Source organism: Heterodontus francisci, chromosome 1 (assembly GCF_036365525.1).
Source record: "Heterodontus francisci isolate sHetFra1 chromosome 1, sHetFra1.hap1, whole genome shotgun sequence".
NCBI classification, from domain to species: Eukaryota; Metazoa; Chordata; class Chondrichthyes; order Heterodontiformes; family Heterodontidae; genus Heterodontus; species Heterodontus francisci.
Genome location: NC_090371.1, coordinates 114379254 through 114401122, shown reverse-complemented (window position 1 = coordinate 114401122; position 21869 = coordinate 114379254). Strand labels below are relative to the sequence as shown.

At 40.9% G+C, this 21869-nt stretch overlaps 1 protein-coding gene across 1 annotated transcript in view; it reads left to right on the top strand.

Moving 5' to 3' along the window:
* The first annotated feature begins 1007 nt into the window (after positions 1-1007).
* The window catches only part of zdhhc2 (zinc finger DHHC-type palmitoyltransferase 2), a 189273-nt gene continuing 168411 nt past the window's right edge, over positions 1008-21869 (top strand). Inside the window, exon 1 of the mRNA XM_068056501.1 lies at positions 1008-1056. The gene's annotated coding sequence lies outside the window, so the exon portion shown is untranslated. The remainder of the gene's footprint in view (positions 1057-21869) is intronic.

Sequence of the window (21869 nt, the reverse complement as noted above, 5' to 3'; positions counted from 1 at the left end):
GACTTGTGGGTTTAAGTTCAGTTTTGAGTTCAAGTGGGAACCAGGCTTGCAAACAACCTAATCGATCACAAGATTTCTAAAATAACAGATTCTTAGCAATACCACCTTGAGTTATTAAGGCAGAGTTAATGATTGTGTGGCTATAATGAGAAATTGCTTAGTTCTTATCCATGATGACATTTACATGGCAAACAGGACAATTTTTATAATCATCCAGCATTTCATTACTTTTTTCCGTACTGAAGTTTTCAGCTAACCACAGTTGTCTTCTGCAAATTGGTAGCCCCAAAAGATTTTTTTTTGGGGAGGGGGAGGGGGGAAGAGCCGGGACGAGTGGGCAACTGTATCATCCTCCAAGTAATCGATAAATTAACCATCGTGGAATGAGAACAGAACACTGATGCTCAAAAAGATCGAATTATGGTCAAAACATGTCGATGCTAAAGTAGAGTTCATTCACATACATAAACATAATGAATTACACTGGAATGACTGCGGTTTTATTTCAGGGAAAATGTAACCACTTAACTTTACCAGCGGGTCCTAAATGAGCTCAGGTATAATGCGTTGTATTGTTGCCAATTTTAGAGGTAAATTATCATAATCAACTTGAATTCTAAACACATTGTAATTCATTAAATATGGTTGCCGTGATGCTAATGTGCCTTCAAAAAAGAAAAAAATCCTCCACTGATTGATTTCTATATGTTATATTAATATAATCTATTATATGGCATGTGATGTGCGGGGTGGCAGTGCCAGCTGACAGGGTTTAGCCCTGTTTGCGCTGTGCAGTGTTCACCGCACGTCACGGTGGCGGGCCCCAGCTCTCAGTCAGGCAGCACGGAGCAGTTGCTCAGTTCAGCCCAGCCGCCGCTCCACCAACACTAGCACCAGCAAAAGAGGAGAAAAGCTCTGTTGCTGAGGAGAAGATGGCGCCTTCGCGTTCCCGTACCCTGAAGAGGTGTCAACGAGTCTTGTACTGGATCCCCGTCCTCTTCATCGGGCTCATCGCCTGCTGGTCCTACTACGCCTATGTCATCCAGCTGTGTGTGGGTAAGCCATTCAAAGCAGCTTTGCATCACTTGCTCACCGGGGCACAATGAAGCCGAGCCGAACCAAAACCCAAGCCAATACCGGGCTGACTGCAGCTCCTGCGGGGGTGGGGTACAGCGCCCCTGCTGCCGCCTCCCCCGGTCTCCCGCTCCGTTGCGTTCTGTTTGTAAACAGGCGATGGCTCCTCACCATTTCTGTGGTCGCCGCCAGAGATCCGACAACCACTGGAAATGTGTTCTATTAACATTCACAGTCAGCAAGGAACGTAAAACGAAAAGTCAAACCTCAATTAAAAGTGCAAATTAGACGATGCAAAGAGAGAATCCTTTTTTTGAATTATTAATTTGTTTTGTGTTGCTGACAGGTTGAGATGCTCCACATGTGAAGCGCAGGTGGAAGTGCTTGGTGCGTTTAAGTTGAGTTCAGTGCAAGCTTTGGGTAATCCCTTGTATGGGAAAAGAGTCATATCAATAGTAGACTCGGTTATTACACTTGAGGCTGTTTCCAATTTGCGTTAATTATATGACATTGTTGTATTTGAATCCAGTAACCATGAATGTTGCTTGGGGCGGGGTAACACAGCAATTCCAGGTACTGTACAACTCGTGTCCGCACATTTGTATTGGCATTTATTCCAAACTGCACCCTGAATTAGAGTTTGCTTCATCCCAGTATTAGTAACATATCCATTTCATCAATGGAGAAAGGCAGATACTAGTTACCTCGCTTTAGAATAGATGCATCCTTATTAAGGAAAACTCTGATGATTAAGGGTCACTTAATGCTACGTGAATAAGTTCATAGTGAAAAAATATTTTTAACTTAGCAATTTCAGCTCAAAGTGACCTGGATTGAAATGGAGAATTGGAAGGGAGAAATAGAATTTGTGTCAGTCTAAAGATCAATGAAACTGCATTTAGGCTACTTCAGAGACCAAGTACCTTTTAGTCTTGGCACCAAATGCAACACCAGGGAAAATATATTGTATGGCTGCCATGAAATACATTAATAAACATTTTAACGAAAATATATTTGAATTACTTCCCATCAAAAGAGGTTGTGAAATTAATTACATATTATTCCTTTATTCAGCACTTAGGGCAGATATTGGTCCATGGTAATTTACAAGGTACTATGTTTGTTTAATCCTTACATAAACTGCAAAGTATTTACCAATACTGAGTACTGACATAATAATAAAAACAAAATACTGCGGATGCTGGAAATCTGAAATAAAAACAAGAAATGCTGGAACCACTCAGCAGGTCTGGCAGCATCTGTGGAAAGAGAAGCAGAGTTAACGTTTCGGGTCAGTGACCCTTCATCGGAGTACTGACATGTTTGTTTTGACCTAAGTTATGATTCTAGGTGAAATAAAACAGAAACTTTTGGAAATCTATAGGAGGTCCAACAATACCTGAAAGAGAAAAGATAGGTTGGTTGGGTGTGGATTCTTCATTGGAAGAGGCTCCTTATGAAATATTAACCTGCCTTCTCTCATTTCAGATGTTAATGGCTCTGTTATTTATTTCCAGCATTCACTTTTTATTTAGGAAGATGCTAGGTATTTTAGGTTTTTGGCGATGAGGTTTATGCCATCATGCAGTCCTGAAGTTCCTTTGCTTGATTGCAGTTTTGAAATAGCCAACTTTAAAAAAATTACATTTTTACTATTATTAAGTAATGTTTGTGTATTTACAAACACACACATACATATATGCTTGCAGATGTACACTCACTAATAGTGAGGGTGAAGAGAAGAATCCAGAAACAACTCGCAGTTGATTTTTATAAAGATTGACATGCAAGGAAATATAAATATTGTACTGTTGCAATACTTCATGTCTCTAGTCGCAGCATCTTGTGTTTGAACTGAACACTGCAGAAATGCAGTGTTATGTAAAGTAGTAAATGCAGCAGGTCCTGGAAAACTTGAACATTCTGGCATTTCTTCAAGCTCATTTCACAATGCATCAGTCTTGTCACTGAGTAAGTAACTATTATACTTTACTAGCACAGACCCCAAAAAATTTGTGGTGAAATTAGTGTCTTTAGTGCAACAATACTTCTTTAAATTCCCATCCCATCCTGTCCATGAGATCCCTCTCATGGCCATATCCATACCATTCCTTTTATCCCTCTCATCTCGTCCCCATCCCCTGAGATGCATGACTAGATCATTTGTTTTAGTAATGTTGGTTGAGGGATGAGTATTGACTAGGACATCAGGGGAACTCCCATGGTCTTCGAATAATGCCATGACATTTTTTTACATCTACCTGAGAGAGCAGACCTTTAACATCTCATCTGAAAGATGGCACCTTCAACAGTGTAGCACTTCCTCAGTACTTCGCTGATCTGTTAACCTGGATTATAGACAATATGGTAATAGCTGATCTGGAATCATAAATTTTTATCTTTAGCACTCGCCCAGTTATCTAATTTATGTTACTGGTGCGAAAAGTTCTCTGCTGGGAGCACTGAATTCAAAAATGTACCCAATGATATTCTCCATGGCTTTACTCATAAACACTGAGGAGCAATAAAGGTTGTTCATATCACAAAAATCAGTGGATTAAAAATGCAGCTTTTACAGATTCAAGAAAAATATTGTCAGTATTGCAGATATTAAAATAATTGTTTAAAAATGTTAATAACTGTTTGGACCATTGTATACAAGAGAATTTGACTTCAGATAATGTGGTCCTGTTCCATTATTTCTAGGTGAAATCATCAATTGATTTCTGGCAGATGAGAAGTGCACATGAGCAGTTACCATGAGTTACAGCAAAGCTAAATGATAAAAATGCTTCACAGATTGTAATCTTCCAACACGTAAGGCTCTGGAGAATAATTAGGATGGCTGTTAGTAGCATCTTGTATCAAAACATTGTTCTGAAAAGTCTGTTATATCTTAGTCAGTAGTTTGCAGGCAAATCTTTAATATACATAAACTTTTTATTTTCTTAGTGGATCTCCAATGGCATTGCTCCAGGTAGTCTGAGGTCACGAGCATTTTTGTGATACTTAGTTGAACGTTTGAAGCTACTGTTGTATATACACAAATCCAGGCAATTGTAGCTACTTACTTTGCCCATATGTTTTAAGGCCAATGAATTGGTTTTCTTTCCCTCTTTAAAAAGTGGTTTTGTATCTGTAACAAAGTGTAATGTCTGGTGTGTGAAGAACGAACACTAAATGTAAGGCTTTCATATGGGTGTCCATCAGATTCAACATCCCATAATATTACAGTAAACTGCTTCACTTCAATTGCTTTAATATAGGAAAAAGCTTGAGATACACCGTTCCTTAACTGTAGAATGATGAATGTTGGAAAGCTATTCAGCCCATCCTTCCAGAGAAATAAATGACTGGTTCCTTGCCCCTTTCTCCATTATGCTAAATAACTGTATCTTAAATTATTCCAAGATTCTTGCTATCATTATCCTACTTGGAAGTCTATTCCATTTATTCATCACACACTGTGGAGAAGAACTCCTTGACATTAGTCCTAAATTTGCCTTTCATTAATACCCTGTTGGACTATAAAAGACCTGGATGTGCCCAAATATCTTGATCTCAGAAAAAGCAAAACTACTCTTTTTTTTGAGTCTCACTGGTTTGTATGTAGGTGCCTCTGGCCTCGACTGCATTAGCTTCTTCAGTTTTCAACTCAGGCTGAATCAGGAGGTACAATGCCTGGGCATATTGCTTCAACACTTAGCTCTGCTTCCCTCTTATATCCATTTGTAGTGTCATGCAGAACCCCCTCCCCCCCCCCCCCCCCCCCACAACCTACCAAGAATGAGGCATATGAACATTGATTTTAAACTGTTGCTGGAGTGAAGAAATGACTTGTTTGAAGATCACCAGACACTGGGCTGGAAGGACATTTGCATACTAAGAGACACAGCTTGTGGAAACAAAGGGCTGTTCCCTGCTGCAATTAACCCAAATGGATTTTGATCACTAGACATTGACAGTGTAAGCGCATTCCAGGGCCTGTTGAGATGATATAATCCACAAAGCCAGGACTGGTTAAACCAGCTGGTCACATGACTAACTGGCTGGTCCAGGTTTTTTGAACGAGCCACAGGACAGTTTGAATTCAGAAGGCAGTTTTGAACTGGAAGCTGTAACAAGGAAGCAGCGCTCTCTGTCTCGCTTTCTCCTAAACCACCGGACCCACAGAAGACATGTAAACCTCAAGAGAGAAAAGACACCGACATCGGAACAATTTGAAGCGTGAACTGGGCCCCAACGAATTGCAAGACTTACTGGCAACGAAAGACTCCACATTGAACTCAAAGGACTGTAACTACCAGATATTGCCTCAAACGTTTCCCCTTTATTCCTTCTACTTTTTCTGTCTCTATCTGCGTGTGTGTTTATCGCGTATGCATGGTCGCGTCGCATATTCGTAGTTGTTAACCGGATTAGAGTTTAAGGTTAATAAACTTCCACTTTTCTTGTTTAAATCTAAGGAAACCTGTCTGATTTATTTGCCTTACAATTGGAGCAGTGAACAAGGATTCATTGAGAGGAGCTAAAACACGGTGTTTCTAAAATTAAACCCTGTTACGGTTACACCAGGGAAAAGCTGAGAGGGAACCCCTAGACCCTCTCACCTGGTCGTAACAGTAGGAACAGGAGTAAGCCATTCAGCCCCTCAAGCCTGTTCGCCATTTAATTAGACCATGATAATCCTTAACTCCATTTACCTGCCTTGATCTATATCCCTTAATACCTTTGCCTAACAAAAATCTCAATTTTGAATTTTTTATTGGCCTAGCCCCAACAGGTTTTTGAAGGAGGAAGTTCTAGATTTCTACTACCCTTTGTGTGGAGAAGTTGTGCTTTCTGGCGTTACCTCTGAATGGCTGAGCTCTAATTTTCAGGTTCTAGCCCCTTGTTCTGGACTCTCCCATTAGAGAAAATAGTTTCTCGCCATCTACCCTATCAAATCCTTAAATCGTCTTCAATACTTCAGTTAGATCATTCCTTTATCTTCTATACTCAAGGTAACACAAGCCAAATCTGTGCAACCTAACCTCATAATTTAACCCTTTTAACCCCGCTATTCTGTTGAATCTGCACTGCACCCCATCCTTCCTGAGTTGCAGTGCCCAGAACCGAACACGATATTCCAGATGCAGTCTAGACAGAGCTCTGTACAACTGTAGCATAACTTCTTTCCCTTTGTATTCTAGCTGCTTTGAGATAAAAGCTAAACTTCCTTTAACCTGTATAATTTATTTTTGCACCTGTCCACTAGTTTTTAGTGATTTCTGCACATGGACTCCTAAATCTCTCTGTTCCGTAAAGTTCTAGCTTCTTGCCATATAGAAAACACTCTGATCTATTTATTTAACATTTCCTACATTACTGTATCTTTCTTACATTTTTTACATTACAGCAGTGACTACACTTCAGAAGTACCTCATTGACTGGAAAGCAGTTTGAGATGTCCAGTGGTTGTGAAAAGCCCTATATAAATGTAAATCTTTCTTTTAGGTCCAAAGTTCATGACCACCCACTTCCTCACATTGAACTGCATCTGCCACATTTTTGCCCACTCACTTAATCTATCAAAGTCTCTCTGCAATTTTCTACTCTTGTCTACATTACTGTGCCACCTAACGTCATGTTGTCAGTGAACTTGGATATGAAATTTGGCCTTCTATTTCTTCATCCAGGTCATTTATAGATTTCGTGAAAAGCTGAGGCTCCAGTACAGATTACATCCTGCCAATTGGACTACATACCCAATTCCCTACTTTCTGTCTCCTACCTCCTAACCAATTCCTTACCCAGCTCAAAAGGTTGCCTCCAATTTCATGTGCTTTCATTTTTGCTAATGGTCTCTTGTTTGGAATCTTATTGAATGCCTTCTAGAAGTCCATATAAATAACATCCATTTATATTCCCTCATCTACCATGGTAATGACCTCAAAAATTCAACTAGGTTAGTCAATCCATGCTGGCTTGCTCTGATCAGTTCATATTTGTTCAAATGCTCAGCAACTCTATCCCTAATAACAGATTCCAGTAACTTCCCCAAACCAGATGTTAGACTAATAGGTCTATAATTTCCTGGTTTATCTCTCCCACCCTTCTTAAATAATGGCATGACATTAGCAATTTTCCAACCCATTTCCTTAATCCAGAGGGATTTGGAAGATCATGAGTAAAAGCATCTGCAATTTCCTCACCTATTTTAATCCCCCGGAGTGGAAATCATTGAATCCTGGAGGTTTGTCACCCTTCAGTCTCATTATTTTCTCTATTACTTTTTATTAACTTGTATTAAATCTATTATGTTCTTCTTGATTTGTTTTTAATTTTCCTCACATCTTTGATACTTTATCCTCTTCCTCCACTGATACAAAGTAATTATTTAGCAAGTCTTTTATTTTCTTATTTTCAATTATAATATAAACTGAACCTATCTTTAAGGAACACACAGTACCCTCAGCTACCCTCTTTTAATATAGTTGTAAAAACTTTTAGTGTTATCTTTAATAGCCCACTGCAGTACCAAAACAGCTTTTCTCCTCCTCTGTAATGTTGTTTGGCCCAGACCTTCCTTTCCTGGCACTGCCACCAGACTGGTAATCCATGTCTTCATCAGCCTTGAAGCTTGGCTTCAGTGCCTTAACCTTTCAGAAAGTACAACTCATTCAAAATACTGAAGCTCACATCCTTCCTTGCAAAGTCCAACATTCCATCAGCTCCATCCTATCCAAGTAACATTTATTTCCATGCCTCAGCAAGTTGACTTGAGACTTCTCACCTTGCTTTTAAACCCTACCCTACTTTAATGATCACCTCCAACCTTGCATCTCTCCACATGCACCCCATTCCTTCATCACTGGGCTTCTCCTTGGTCCCACTTCCTCCATTGTACTCTTGCTCTCTGGAACAGCCAAGTTCCTTGCACCGCTCTCCCTACTTTCAAAAAACCTCCTGAAACATCTTGTTTTTAACTGCTCCTTCAGATCACCCACCTTGACTGATTCTGTTTTCTATTTTTTCCTTCTACTCAGCTTCTACTGAATGTAAAGTGCTTTGTGACATCTTCCTGCAGGTCAGGAGTGTGATAAAGCAGAAGTTGTAGTCTCAATCCAGTCTCTTAACTGTAGAATGGGCCAGCGGTATAGAATTGTCTTTCATTTACAAGGGGCAATCTAGAGTCACAGGGTGGCTGGCATGGGAATTGGAAAAACTGTCACAATGGTGCAGTAGGCTTGCTCTTTTGAGGCTTTTTGGAAGTGAAGGTATACCTTATTATAAGGCCTTCTACAGTCTAATTGGGACGTCACGTCCTCAAAAAAGTCAAGGCGGTTGCCATCTTCCTTCTCTGAAACCGTTTGCTGTTGTTTATTAGGTTACTATTATACAAGTAATATTCCAGTTCACTCTTGGCAGTCAGTTGCTTTATTTTATTTCACAAATTATCCTTTAACATGATTCTGAAGGTTCTAATATTCATCCCAGTGTACGCCTCACCTTCCTTCCTGCGGATTTGTAGGTTTAACTTTTCTTCATTATTTCACTTCACAATTATTTTGTTCATCCTTTTTGTTATGTTTAGTCTGTTCTTATTAATCCTAGGTATGCATTTACGTTGTATACTCAGTCGTAAACGATCTAAACAGAGTTTATTTAATAATGCAAAACTTTGTACCTGAATTTTATGTTTAAATTTTAATTTCACAATACATCATTTCTTTGCAAGAGTTACATTTGGTATATTTAAAGAACATATTTTGATGTATTGTTTATTTGCAATATATTTTTTATATATATCCATACACTGCTGGGTGCTGATGCAGGATAGGAACCTATTTAATAAATTTGTTCCTCGAGTAAAGGAGGGCACATTGTGCAATGTTCCTGCGTGAAACAGCCCTCCTATACTGTCACCAATTTATGAGCCATATGTGTTTTAGGTTCTTATTTTGTAAAGACTTCTAAAATAAACTTGCTTTACAGTAGTGGAGCGAAACTCTCTAGAATTCAGTACTGTGAAATTAAACAGTTACTTGGCACAAGTTGCCACGGTTACAACTAGTGTTGAGCTTGACTACACAGCTGAAAATATTTTATGAACTTGCATTGATTGGCGGGCAAGAAATTCTTATCAATTCTCACAAACCTGGAATAAATCCTATTTCATATCTGCATGTTCACCTTTGATGCCTTGTCTCCAGTAAACCCTCACGCTGTCCCAGCCTGATTGATTCTCGTAGTACGGACCCCATCTTCACTCTCTTAAGTCAAAGGGGCGGAGGAGATTTGGATATACATGGCTCACAACAGGTTTAGCCATTCATCACCATCTCTGACAGGATCACATCAAGCACTCCCAGGCACTGCTTTCCTTTGCCAAAACTGCTGACTACTCCAAGATCATCATGGAACACAATGAATGTTTCTTTTCTCCTGTAACAACCAGGTGAGAGAGGTTTCTCATGGGCCCTTTCAGCCTTCACCTGGTCTTACTGTAACAGGGTTTAATTTTATACACACTGTGTTTTGAGCACCCCCTTGGTGAATCCTTGTTCACCGCTTTTCAATTATAAGACAAAGAAATGAGCACAAACAGACTTTCTTAGGTTTAAGGAAGAAAAATGGAAGTTATTAAAACTTAAACTTAACCTCTAATTCGGTTAACGCCCACGGATACACGATGCACTCCACACTAGCATGCCTACGCGATACGCACATGCAAATAGAGACAGAAAAGAGCAGAAGAAAAATAAAGTGGAGAGGTTTGACGCAATCTATGAAGAGGGTTTTTTGTTACTGTGCCTTGAGCTCGCTGTAGACCTTGCTTGTAGGTAGATCTTGCTTTTTTGGGGGCCCAGTATTCTTCTTAAATCTTGTTCACTGTACAAGACTTTTCTCTCTTGGGGTTCCTGTGTCTTCAGTGGATTCCGAAGCTGATGAGAGAGATGAGAGCAAACAGGAGAGGCGGCGGCGAGCGAGCCACGAGAGGTCTTTTCAATGCATGAGCAAACCGCTTTCTGAGTTCAGATTCTCTGTGGCAAGTTAAAACAACCTGCAACAGTCAGTTAGTCATGCGACTAAACTGGTCTGACCACGTCTGTTTGTGTATTCGGCCATCTTAACAGTCAACCTGGAATGTGAGCTCCTCCACCCTCAACGTCTGGTAGTCAAAGGTCCATTGTGGATTGAATGTGTCAGGGCATGGTCCTTTGTCCCTTTTAAGCACTGTCTGTAAATATGCAAATATCTTTCCAGTCAAGGGTCTGGTTTTTTTTTAAAAAAGCAAGTTCTTTCATTACTCCAGAAACAGTTTAGAAATCAATGTTCATGTGGATAAATTAATGTGCCTCATTCTTGGTAGGTTGAGGCCTGCATGACACCTCCACACCTATGGACTTCTTTGCACTTCTGTTTAAGATCTGAAAATTCCTCCCTACATCTCTGTGCCTCCTCCTCTCTCCATTCCTTCTAATACACACCTTGAAACCTATCTCTTTAACCAAGTTATTAGTCACCCATCGTAATATCGCCGCCTTTTGCTCCCTGCCAATTCTTGCCTGATTACTGTCCTTTGAAGTGCTTTGGGATGTAATCCTACATTAAAGGCGCTATATAAACGAAAGTTGTTGCATAAACGATAGAAATTTACCATATATGCCACATATTGTATAATGTAGAAAAATAAACATATAGTGCAGTTTATGCAAAACCTTAATTAGCGGTTTACTGTAGTATGCTTTGAAACCTTACAAATAGTAAACCATTCTGTAAAATACCTTCAGTCCAACTATTAAGAATGCAATAATTCTATTTGTCTCCTTATGTGATAACCTAGCTAGTGTTAAAATAGCCCAATGAAAAAGTAAAATACAAAACAAATTCTATATACATCTGTTTTCATTTGCTAATCATCAGTAAAGTGATGGAAAGTGCCATCAAACAGCACTTGCTTAGCAATAACCTGCTCAGTGACGCTCAGTTTGGGTTCCACCAGGGCCACTCAGCTCCTGACCTCATTACAGCCTTCGTTCAAACATGGACAAAAGAGCTGAACTCCAGAGGTGAGGTGAGAGTGACCACCCTTGACATCAAGGCAGCATTTGACCGAGTATGACATAAAGGATCCCTAGCAAAATTGAAGTCAATGGGAATCGGGGGAAAACTCTTCGCTGGTTGGAGCCATACCTAGTGCAAAGGAAGATGGTTGTGGTTGTTGGAGGTCAATCATCTGAACTCCAGGACATCACTGCAGGAGTTCCTCAGGATAGTGTCCGAGGCCCAACTATCTTCAGCTGCTTCATCAATGACCTTCAGTAATAAGGTCAGAAGTGGGGATGCTCGCTGATGATTGCACAATGTTCAGCACAATTCGCGACTCCTCATACTGAAGCAGTCCATGTAGAAATGCAGCAAGACCTGGACAATATCCAGGCTTGGGCTGACAAGTGGGAAGTAATATTCACGCCACACAAGTGCCAGGCAAGGACTGTCTCAAACAAGAGAGAATCTAACCATCTCCCCTTGATATTCAATGCATTATGATCACTTAATCCCCCACTCTCAACATCCTGGGGTTACCATTGACCAGAAACTGAACTGGAGTAGCCATATAAATACTATGGCTACAAGAGCAGGTCAGAGGCTAGGAATCCTGCAGCAAGTAACTCACCTCCTGACTCCCAAAGCCTGTCCACCATCTGCAAGGCACAAGTCAGAAGTGTGATGGAATACTGTCCACTTTGCCTGGATGGGTGCAGCTCCAACAACACTCAAGAAGCCCGACACCATCCAGGACAAAGCAGCTTGCTTGATTGGCACCCCATCCACAAACATTCACTCCCTCCACTACAGATGCACAGTGGCTGCAGTGTGTACCAGCTACAAGATGCACTGCAGCAATGCACCAAGGCTCCCCAGGCAGCACCTTTCAAACCTGCGACCTCTACCACCTAGAAGGACAAGGGCAGCGAATGCATGGGAACACCATCACCTGCAAGTTCCCCTCCAAGCCACACACCATCCTGACTTGGAACTATATTGCCGTTCCTTCACTGTCGATGGGTCAAAATCCTGGAACTCCCTTCCTAACAGCACTGTGGGTGTACCTACCTCCCATGGACTGCAGCGGTTCAAGAAGGCAGCTCACCACCACCTTCTCAAGGGCAATTAGGGATGGCCCATAAATGCAGGCCTAGCCAGCGATGCCCACATCCCATGAGTGAATAAAAAAAATAAGATTCTACATGTAGAATTAAACCTTAAATGGATGTTTGACTTTATATGTTGCTAGACATACATAATATTGTTGCAAGGCTTAATTGACTATATTTTAGCTCCAAAATATATTGCTCACAGAATTCTGTGGTAATATAAAAAGTATAAAAAACATGGCAAACAAGTGTTGAAATCGGTGATACAATAAAATTTGACCTAATGTTCAAAAATCAGGAAAAACGTATGAAATATTAAATCTGAAGAATATCAGGAATTGTGAAGCTGTGGTATTTCCAACTTCAGGACTAATCTTAAAATTGAATCTTGACTAATGTATGACCAGCAGCCTTTAGTTAGCAATATTCACTATTTTTTGGATTGGCTTTTAAATTCTGATCAGGGAAGGGAGGATCTAAGTGGTGGTTTATAGTCTTGAATCTCCTTTCTACTAGTTGCTGAGCAACATTGTCAGTTGCCATGGAGTTATCTGTTGTCCAGATCATACTATTCCAGCTGATGCAGCTACAATGGGAACATAAAGAGATGAATCACGTACAAACAGAGATGAGTGCAATCACATTCTGTCTTATTCATTTTTATTAACTTAATTTTCATTTAAAATAAATGCCTGAAGGTTTGAGCTCCAGTGGATATGTATGAGACGAATGTGGAGCATTTTAAGAAATCCAAAACAATATAAATTCTATACAATTGCTTAATTAATAATGTGCAGTTTTAAGTATTATTTTCAATAATCTTTACACAACTATGTGTAGTATGCCCTCTATCATGTGATCCTATTACTCATCATATTAAACATCCTTTACAAAGCACCCAATATTCCTATACCACCAGGAGGTGTTGCTACATCAAAAGAATCTGACTCTAAACATTAAATGTGCGTGTGGTTTTTAAAAAGTGTATATCAAACAAAATAAAAATATCAGTGCATTATCTAAACCACAAAATAAAATTTATTTCCCAGTTTGACTCCATTTTGTAAAATTACTTGGCCTTACATTTTAATTTAGTTGGTTGTACATTTTGTAGCTTCCATTTATGTTGCTGAGATTGACATTAGGGGCTTAATACAGGTTTAAGTCATTGTTGCAGGCTATTTTTGTTTATTGGATTATTACATTTTAATTCAAATGAAGCAACTGAGTCTTCAAATGATTGTTAATTGCAGTAATGAAGTTAAGGAAGTTTAGAATGTTTCAAAACACTTTCTACATCAAAATGCAAATTTAATTAAACACTTGTCTCAAATGTAGCTATATATGCTGAAACATCAATAAGAGGCTTACAATGTTGCAATGTTACTAAACAAAATAAGAGCCCATGTTATAGGCTAACATATTAGCATGGATAAAGGGTTGGTAGCTAACAGGAGACAGAGAGTAGGCATAAATGGGTCATTTTCAGATTGGCGAGCTGTAACTAGTGGTGTGCCACAGGGATTAATGCTGGGGCCTGAACTATTTACAATCTATATCAATGACTTTGATGAAGGGACAGAATGTATGGTTGCTAAATTTGCTGATGACATTGAAGATAGGTAGGAGAGTAAGTTGTGAAGAGGACATAAGGAGTCTGCAAAGGGATGTAGATAGGTTAAGTAAGTTGGCAAAGATTTGGCAGATGGAGTATAATGTGGGAAAGTGTGGACTTGTCCACTTTGGCTGGAAAAATAGGAAAGCAACATATTATTTAAATGGAGAGAGATTGCAGAATTCTGAGATGCAGAGGGATCTGGGTGTCCTAGTACACGAAACACAAAACGTTAGTATGCAGGTACAACAAGTGATTAAGAAGGTCATACGACCATATGAATCAGGAGCAGAAGTAGGCCACTCAGCCCGTCGAGTCTGCTGCGCCATTTAATAAGATTATGACTGATCTGTTTCTGTCTCAAATTCCACACTCCCATCTACCCCCGATAATCTTTGATTCCCTTGCCTAACAAGAATCTATCGACCTCCGCCTTAAAAATATTAAATGGCCCCGCCTCCACCACCTTCTGAGGCAGAGAATTCCAAAGTCGCACAACTCTCTGAGCGAAAAAAATTCTCCTTGTCGCTGTCTTAAAAGGGCTACCCCTAATTTTCAAACAGTGCCCCCTAGTTCTGGACTCACCCAGGAAACATCCTTTCCACATCCACCTTGTCAAGACCATTCAGGGTCTAATATACTTCAATCAATTCTCCCCTCACTCTTCTAAACTCCAGTTAAAACAAGCCCAGTCTGTCCAACCTTTCCTCAGAAGACAACTCGCTCATTCCAGGTATTAATCTGGTAAACCTCCTCTGAACCGCTTCCTTACATCCTTGCTTAAATAAGGAGACCAAAACTGCACACAGTATTCGAGATGTGGTCTCACCAATGCCATATATAACTGAAGCATAACATCCTTACTTTTATTTTCAATTCCTCTCGTAATAAAGGATAGCATTCCATGAGCCTTCTTTATTACTTGCTGTACCTGCATACTAACCTTTTGTGATTCATGCACTGGAACACCTAGATCCCTCTGTACCTCGGAATTCTACAGTCGTTCCCCATTTAAGAAATACTCTGCTTTTTTATTCTTCCTGCCAAAGTGAACAACTTCACATTTTCCCACATTATACTCCATCTGCCAGATTTTTGCCCACTCATGCAACAAGGCAAATGCAATGTTGTTGTTTATTGCAAGGAGAATGGAATACAAAATTAGAGATATTTTGCGACAGTTGTACAGGGCATTGATGAGAACACATCTAGAGTATTGTGTGCAGTTTTGGTCTCCTTACTTAAGAAAGGATATAATTTCATTGGAAGCAGTTCAAAGAAGGTTCACTCGATGAATTCCTGGGATGAGAGGGTTATCTTATGAGGAAAGGTTAGATGTTGAAAGGATGATTCCTCTTGTGGGAGACACTAAAACTAGGGGGCACATTTAAAAATAAGGGGTCTCCCATTTAAGACAGAGATGAAGAGAATTTTTTTCTCTGAGGGTTGTGAGTCTGTGAAACTCTCTTCCCCGGAGAGCAGTGGAGGCAAGGTCATTGAATGTTTTTAAGGCAGAGGCGCACTGATTCTTGTCAAACAAGGGAGTCATAGGGTATCGGGGGTAGGCAGGAAAGTGAAGTTGTGTCCACAAACAGTTCAGCCATGATCTTATAGAATAGAGGAGCAGGCTTGAGGGGCCAAAAGTTCGTATGTTCGGAATGTGAAAGTTTAAATAGTGACTGCTTGACGTAAGTCCATTTAGTGCTAATATTTCCTGAAAACTTTGATATATTGTACAAGATTCCTTGATGACAGATTTATTGATGAATACAATTGATTATTCAGCAACAAAAAAGTCCTGTTGTCAAGATTTGTATTGGGATAGCATGATGTTAGATTGCTCAACATCAGAGGTAATTTTATGAGTCTGCACAGCTGGAGCACCTCTGGCTGTGCATATTGGAAATTTGGGTGTGCATTGTCTATGATTTTCCGACAGTATTGGTGCCTTGGATCAGGGGTTAGGGGTTCACCATAACCACACCTTGCAACCACATAACTTGCAGAAATTTTTGATAGGCCAGATTGTTAGGGCCAGTTAAATTTCTCCCATGTTTCTGATAGATGAGCACTATCCTTGGAAAGGTAGACAACAATAGTAAGCACAAAGAAAATGATGGTGGTTGTAATGACATTCCCATTAGTGACTCTTCTCCTTTGCTTTCAGAAAATTTTTTGCAGAATATATAAATGTTTTTTGGTATAAGTAGTGATAACTTCAACTTCCAGCTGTGGTGTAAAATGGGTGATTTTGGATCGATCGCCGGTTACACACCCTGTCCAAAAGAACTCCAGTACTATCACTTACATAGCACTTGCTCTTAATATGTAAATGAACCAGTTCCATGGATTTTGAATAGGGTCATAGAAGGGATAGTGACAGAGAGAAGTTCCAGTCTACCATGCTTTCAGAGGTGCTGTGGTACTGTTGGAATTTCTATGCAATGGCTTTCTCTTAGTGCATATAGCGAGAACTATCTTGACAAAAGTCTTGGCTTACTTGAATGTGTTCAGCTTTTTCATATCTAGCCTGAGCCTTTATCTTTAAACACTGTGAAGCTGCTGGAATAATGTCTGGTTCGCTTAGTTTATTGATGTTTATTTATATTCGCTGGTTCATCTTTTATCAAACCTATGTTGTTATGACCTCAGTAGAGATCGTTAACTTTAAAAACAAGAGATATTAACTCCCCAGACTAATTTAACACAAGATTTCACGTTTTAAGACTTTTACTATGACAGCTAAACTAAAATCACATTACCTAAACAATACTTAGTATGTAGCTCATACACTAAATTACAGAGAAGGGTATTTCCCACTAACTTATTAAAACACTTGAAAATGCCACATCACATTTATACATTCCTCAGCATTCTCATCGAATCGGTATCTTTGCAATTAAAAGTCCCAAACTCCTCCCATTGCAGTAGGTTGGATCTCCCAGTCCTTCTCAAAAACCAATGTCCTCTTTGCTCACTTATTCCGAGCACATTCGACTGGCCTTCCGTTAATAAGGCAATCTCTGGTGACCTCGTTGGTCTTTCCTCCTCCACAAGCCTCTACTTTCAAATGGAGTTCAAGTCTTAGCAGGCTTTTACTGTATCAGTGTTTTGAGAGCAATCATTTTTCTCTCTCTCTTCTGAGGCAGTGCCACTCCTGTTGGTTTCTTCATGTCTTCCTTTATTCCTTTTCAGCCTGCCAGATTTGAGAAAGGCTCTCAAATTTATTCAGAATCAAAAATCAATAGTAGTTTTCCTTTTACAGTATTCAGAGTCCATAAATCTGGCCATATCAAAGCCACCAGGGCCTTCTTTTGTTTCCAGTTATTAGCAATTGCAACTGAGTTTGTATTTTCAGAGCCCTTGGCTCCCTGTTTACGATCTGAAAGCCTGGGAGAGTGAAACCCATTGTCTGTCAGGTGTTACAACCCTGCACTCTGCTTTTAGTTAGTTAGTTAGAGATACAGCACTGAAACAGGCCCTTCGGCCCTCCGAGTCTGTGCCGACCATCAACCACCCATTTATACTAATCCTACACTAATTCCATATTCTTACCACATCCCCACCTGTCCCTATATTTCCCTACCACCTACCTATACTAGGGGCAATTTATAATGGCCAATTTACCTATCAACCTGCAAGCCTTTTTGGCATGTGGGAGGAAACCGGAGCACCCGGAGGAAACAGGGAGAACTTGCAAACTCCACACAGGCAGTACCCAGAATTGAACCCGGGTCGCTGGAGCTGTGAGGCTGCGATGCTAACCACTGCGCCACTGTGCCGCCCCTTTTGAAAGGGTCTTCGATCTGGATTCCTTGTTTGTGTGGTAACCAAGACCCCTGGCTTGTTTCTGACTTGGTCTGAGGTCACATGTCTCTTCCAAATTCTTTTTACACTGTATTAAAAATCACAGTTTTTAAAACATGACCATACTACAAAGTTCAACGTTCATAACAATATAATGAGGGAGGGAGAAGGGAGACTAACAATAGGACATAGGACTTAGGAGCAGGAGTAGGTCATTGGGCCCTTCGATCCTGCTCCACCATACAATATATCATGGTTGATCTGGTTGTGGTCTCAACTCCACTTTCCTGTCTGCAACCCCCCCCCACCCTCCCCCCACCCCCCCCCCCCTCCCACCCTCCCCAGTAATCATTGACTCTCTTGTTTATCAACAATCTATCTAACTCAGCCTTGAATAAATTCAATGACCCAGCCTCCACTACTTTCTGGGGAAGAGAATTCCATAGACTAATGACCCTTTGAGAAAAAAAAATTCTCTTCATCTCAAAAGAGAGACCTCTTTTTCTTAAACTATGTCCCCTAGTTCTAGTCTTCCCCCACAAGAGGAAACATCCACTCATTATCCACTCTGTCAGGTCCCCTCAGTTCTGAAGAAGGATCACTGACCTGAAACGTTAACTCTGCCTCTCTCTCCACAGGATGCTGCCAGACCTGCTGAGTATTTCCAGCATTTCTTGTTTTTATATGCTTCAGTAAGATCACCTCTCATTCTTCTAAACTCCAGTGGGTATAGGTCCAACCTGTTCAGCCTTTCTTAAGATAAGCCCTTCATCCCCGGAATTAGTTGGGTGAACCTTCTTTGAACTGCTTCTAACCTAATTATATCCTTTTTCAAATAAGGAGACCAAAACTGTACACAGTACTCCAGATGTGGCCGCACCAAGGTCCTGTACAGCTGCAGTAAAACCTCCCTACTTTTATACTCCATTTCCCTTGCAATAAATGGCAACATTTTATTTGCATTCCTAATCACCTGCATACTAATCTTTTGTGATTCATGTACCAGGACACCCACATCCCTCTGTACCACTGCATTCTGCAATCTCTCTCCATTTAAATAGTATACAGCTTTTCTATTCTTTCTACCAAAATGGAGAAGTTCACATTTTCCCACATTATACTCCATCTGCCAAATTTTTGCCTACTCACTTAACCTATCTGTATCTTATTGTCGACCCTTAACCTCCTCTTGACAACTTACTTTCCTTCCTGTTTTGGTGTCATCGGCAAATTTAGCCACCAGACATTTGGGCTCTTCATCCAAGTCATTGATATAAATTGTAAATAGTTGAGGCCTGTGGCATTCCACTAGTTACAGCTTGCCAACCCGAAAAAGACCCATTTATCCCTACTCTTTGCTTCCTGTCAGCTAACCAGTCATTTATCCATGCTAATTTGCTATCCCCTACACCATGTGCTCTTATCTTGGAATGCAAATTTTGATGTGGCACCTTATCAAATGCCTTTTGGAAATCTACACCACATCTACAGGCTCCCCTTTATCCAGCTTGCTTGTTACTTCCTCAGTGAACTCTAATAAATTAATTAAACACAATTTCCCTTTCACAAAACAATATTGACTCTGACTGATCCTATTATGATCTTCTAAGTATCCTGATATAACTTCCTTAATGATGGATTCTAGTAAATTCCCTATGTCAGATGTTAGGCCAACTGTTTCCTGCTTTCTGTCTCCCACATTTCTTGAATAAGGATGTTACATTTGTAATTTTCCAATCTGCTGGGACTCTTCCAGAATCTAAGGAATTTTGGAAGATTATAACCTAAGCCTGTACCATCTCTGCAGCCACTTCTTTTAAGACCCTAGGATGCAGGCCATCTGGTTCTGGGGACTTGTCAGCTTTTAGGTTGAATAGTTTTCCCAGCACCTTTTCTCTGGTGATGGTGATTGTTTTAAGTTCCTCCCTCCCTTTCACCTCTTGATTTTCAAGTATCTTTAACAGGTTTTCTAAGTCTTCTATAGTGAAAACAGACAGGTGAGGTGAGAGTGACTGCTCTTGACATCAAGGTAGCATTTGACTGAGTATGGCATCAAGGAGCCCTAGCAAAACTGGAGTCAATGGGAATCAGGGGAAAACTCTCCTCTGGTTGGAGTCAGACCGAGCACAAAGGAAGGTTGTGGTTGTTGAAGTCAATCATCTCACTCCCAGGACATCACTGCAGGAGTTCCTCAGGGTAGTGTCCACGGCCCAACCATCTTCAGCTGTTTCATCAATGACCTGCCCCACATCATAAGGTCAGAAGTGGGGATGTTGGCTGATGATGGTGCAATGTTCAGCACTATTTGCAACTCATCAGATACTGAAGCAGCCCATGTCCATATGCAGCAAGACCTGGACAGCATCCAGGCTTGGGCTGATAAGTGGCAAGTGCCAGGCAATAACCATCTCAAACAAGAGTGAATCTAACCATTTCCCCTTTACATTCAATGGCATTACAATCGCTGAATCCCCCAACATCAACATCCTGGTGGTTAGCATTGACCAGAAACTGAACTGGACCAGCCACATAAATGCTGTGGCTACAAGAGCAGGTCAGAGGCTGGGGATTCTGCGGTAAGTAACTCACCTCCTGTCTCCCCATTGCCTGTCCACCATCTACAAGGCAGAAGACAGGAGTATGATGTAATACTCTCCACTTGCCTGGATGGGTGCAGCTCCAACAACACTCAAGAAGCTCGACACCATCTAGGTCAAAGCAATCCACTTGATTGGCACCCCATGTACAACCCTCAACCTTCACTCCCTTTACCACCGGCGCACAGTGGCAGCAGTGTGTACCGTAAACAAGATGCACTGCAGCAACTCACCAAGGCTTCTTCAACAGGACCTTCCAAACCCATGACCTCTACTACCTAGAAGGACAAGTGCAGCAGATGCATGAGAACACCACCACCTGCAAGTTCTCCTCCAAGCCACACACCATCCTGATTTGGAACTATATCGCCGTTCCTTCAGTGTCACTGGGTCAAAATCCTGGAACTCTCTTCCTAACAGCACTGTTGTTGTACCTACACCTCATGGACTGCAGCATTTCAAGAAGGCAGCTGGCCACCACCTTCCCATGGGCAATTAGGGATGGACAATAAATGCTGGCCTAGCCAGTGATGCCCACATCCCATGAACGAATAACAAAAAACACAAAATACTGTTCACGCCTCCACCATTCCTTGTTTTCCATTATCAATTCTCCAGACTCACTTTGTAGAAGACCAGCTCTATCTTTAGTTACTCTTTTCCCTTTCAAACTGAATGTGAAATTCTATCATGTTATGATTGCTGTCACCTAGAGGCTGCCTTACTATGAGGTTATTGATTAATCCTGTCTCTTTGCACATTACCAGGTCTAGAATAAATGATAAATGATTTGGAGGAAAGTATAGGTGGTCTGATTAGCAAGTTTGCAGACGACACTAAGATTGGTGGAGTAGCAGATAGTGAAGGGGACTGTCAGAGAATACAGCAGAATATAGATAGACTGGAGAGTTGGGCAGAGAAATGGCAGATGGAGATCAATCAGGGCAAATGCGAGGTGATGCATTTTGGAAGATCTAATTCAAGAGTGAACTATACAGTAAATGGAAAAGTCCTGGGGAAAATTGATGTACAGAGAGATTTGGGTGTTCAGGTCCATTGTTCCCTGAAGGTGGCAACGCAGGTCAATAGAGTGGTCAAGAAGGCATACGGCATGCTTTCCTTCATCGGACGGGGTATTGAGTACAAGAGTTGGCAGGTCATGTTACAGTTGTATAGGACTTTGGTTCGGCCACATTTGGAATACTGCGTGCAGTTCTGGTCGCCACATTACCAAAAGGATGTGGATGCTTTGGAGAGGGTGCAGAGGAGGTTCACCAGGATGTTGCCTGGTATAGAGGGCGCTAGCTATGAAGAGAGGTTGAGTAGATTAGGATTATTTTCATTACAAAGACGGAGGTTGAGGGGGGACCTGATTGAGGTGTACAAAATCATGAGAGGTATAGACAGGGTGGATAGCAAGAAGCTTTTTCCCAGAGTGGGGGATTCAATTACTAGGGGACACGAGTTCAAAGTGAAAGGGGAAAAGTTTAGGGGGGATATGCGTGGAAAGTTCTTTACGCAGAGGGTGGTGGGTGCCTGGAACGCATTGCCAGCGGAGGTGGTAGACGCGGGCACGATAGTGTCTTTTAAGATGTATCTAGACAGATACATGAATGGGCAGGAAGTAAAGAG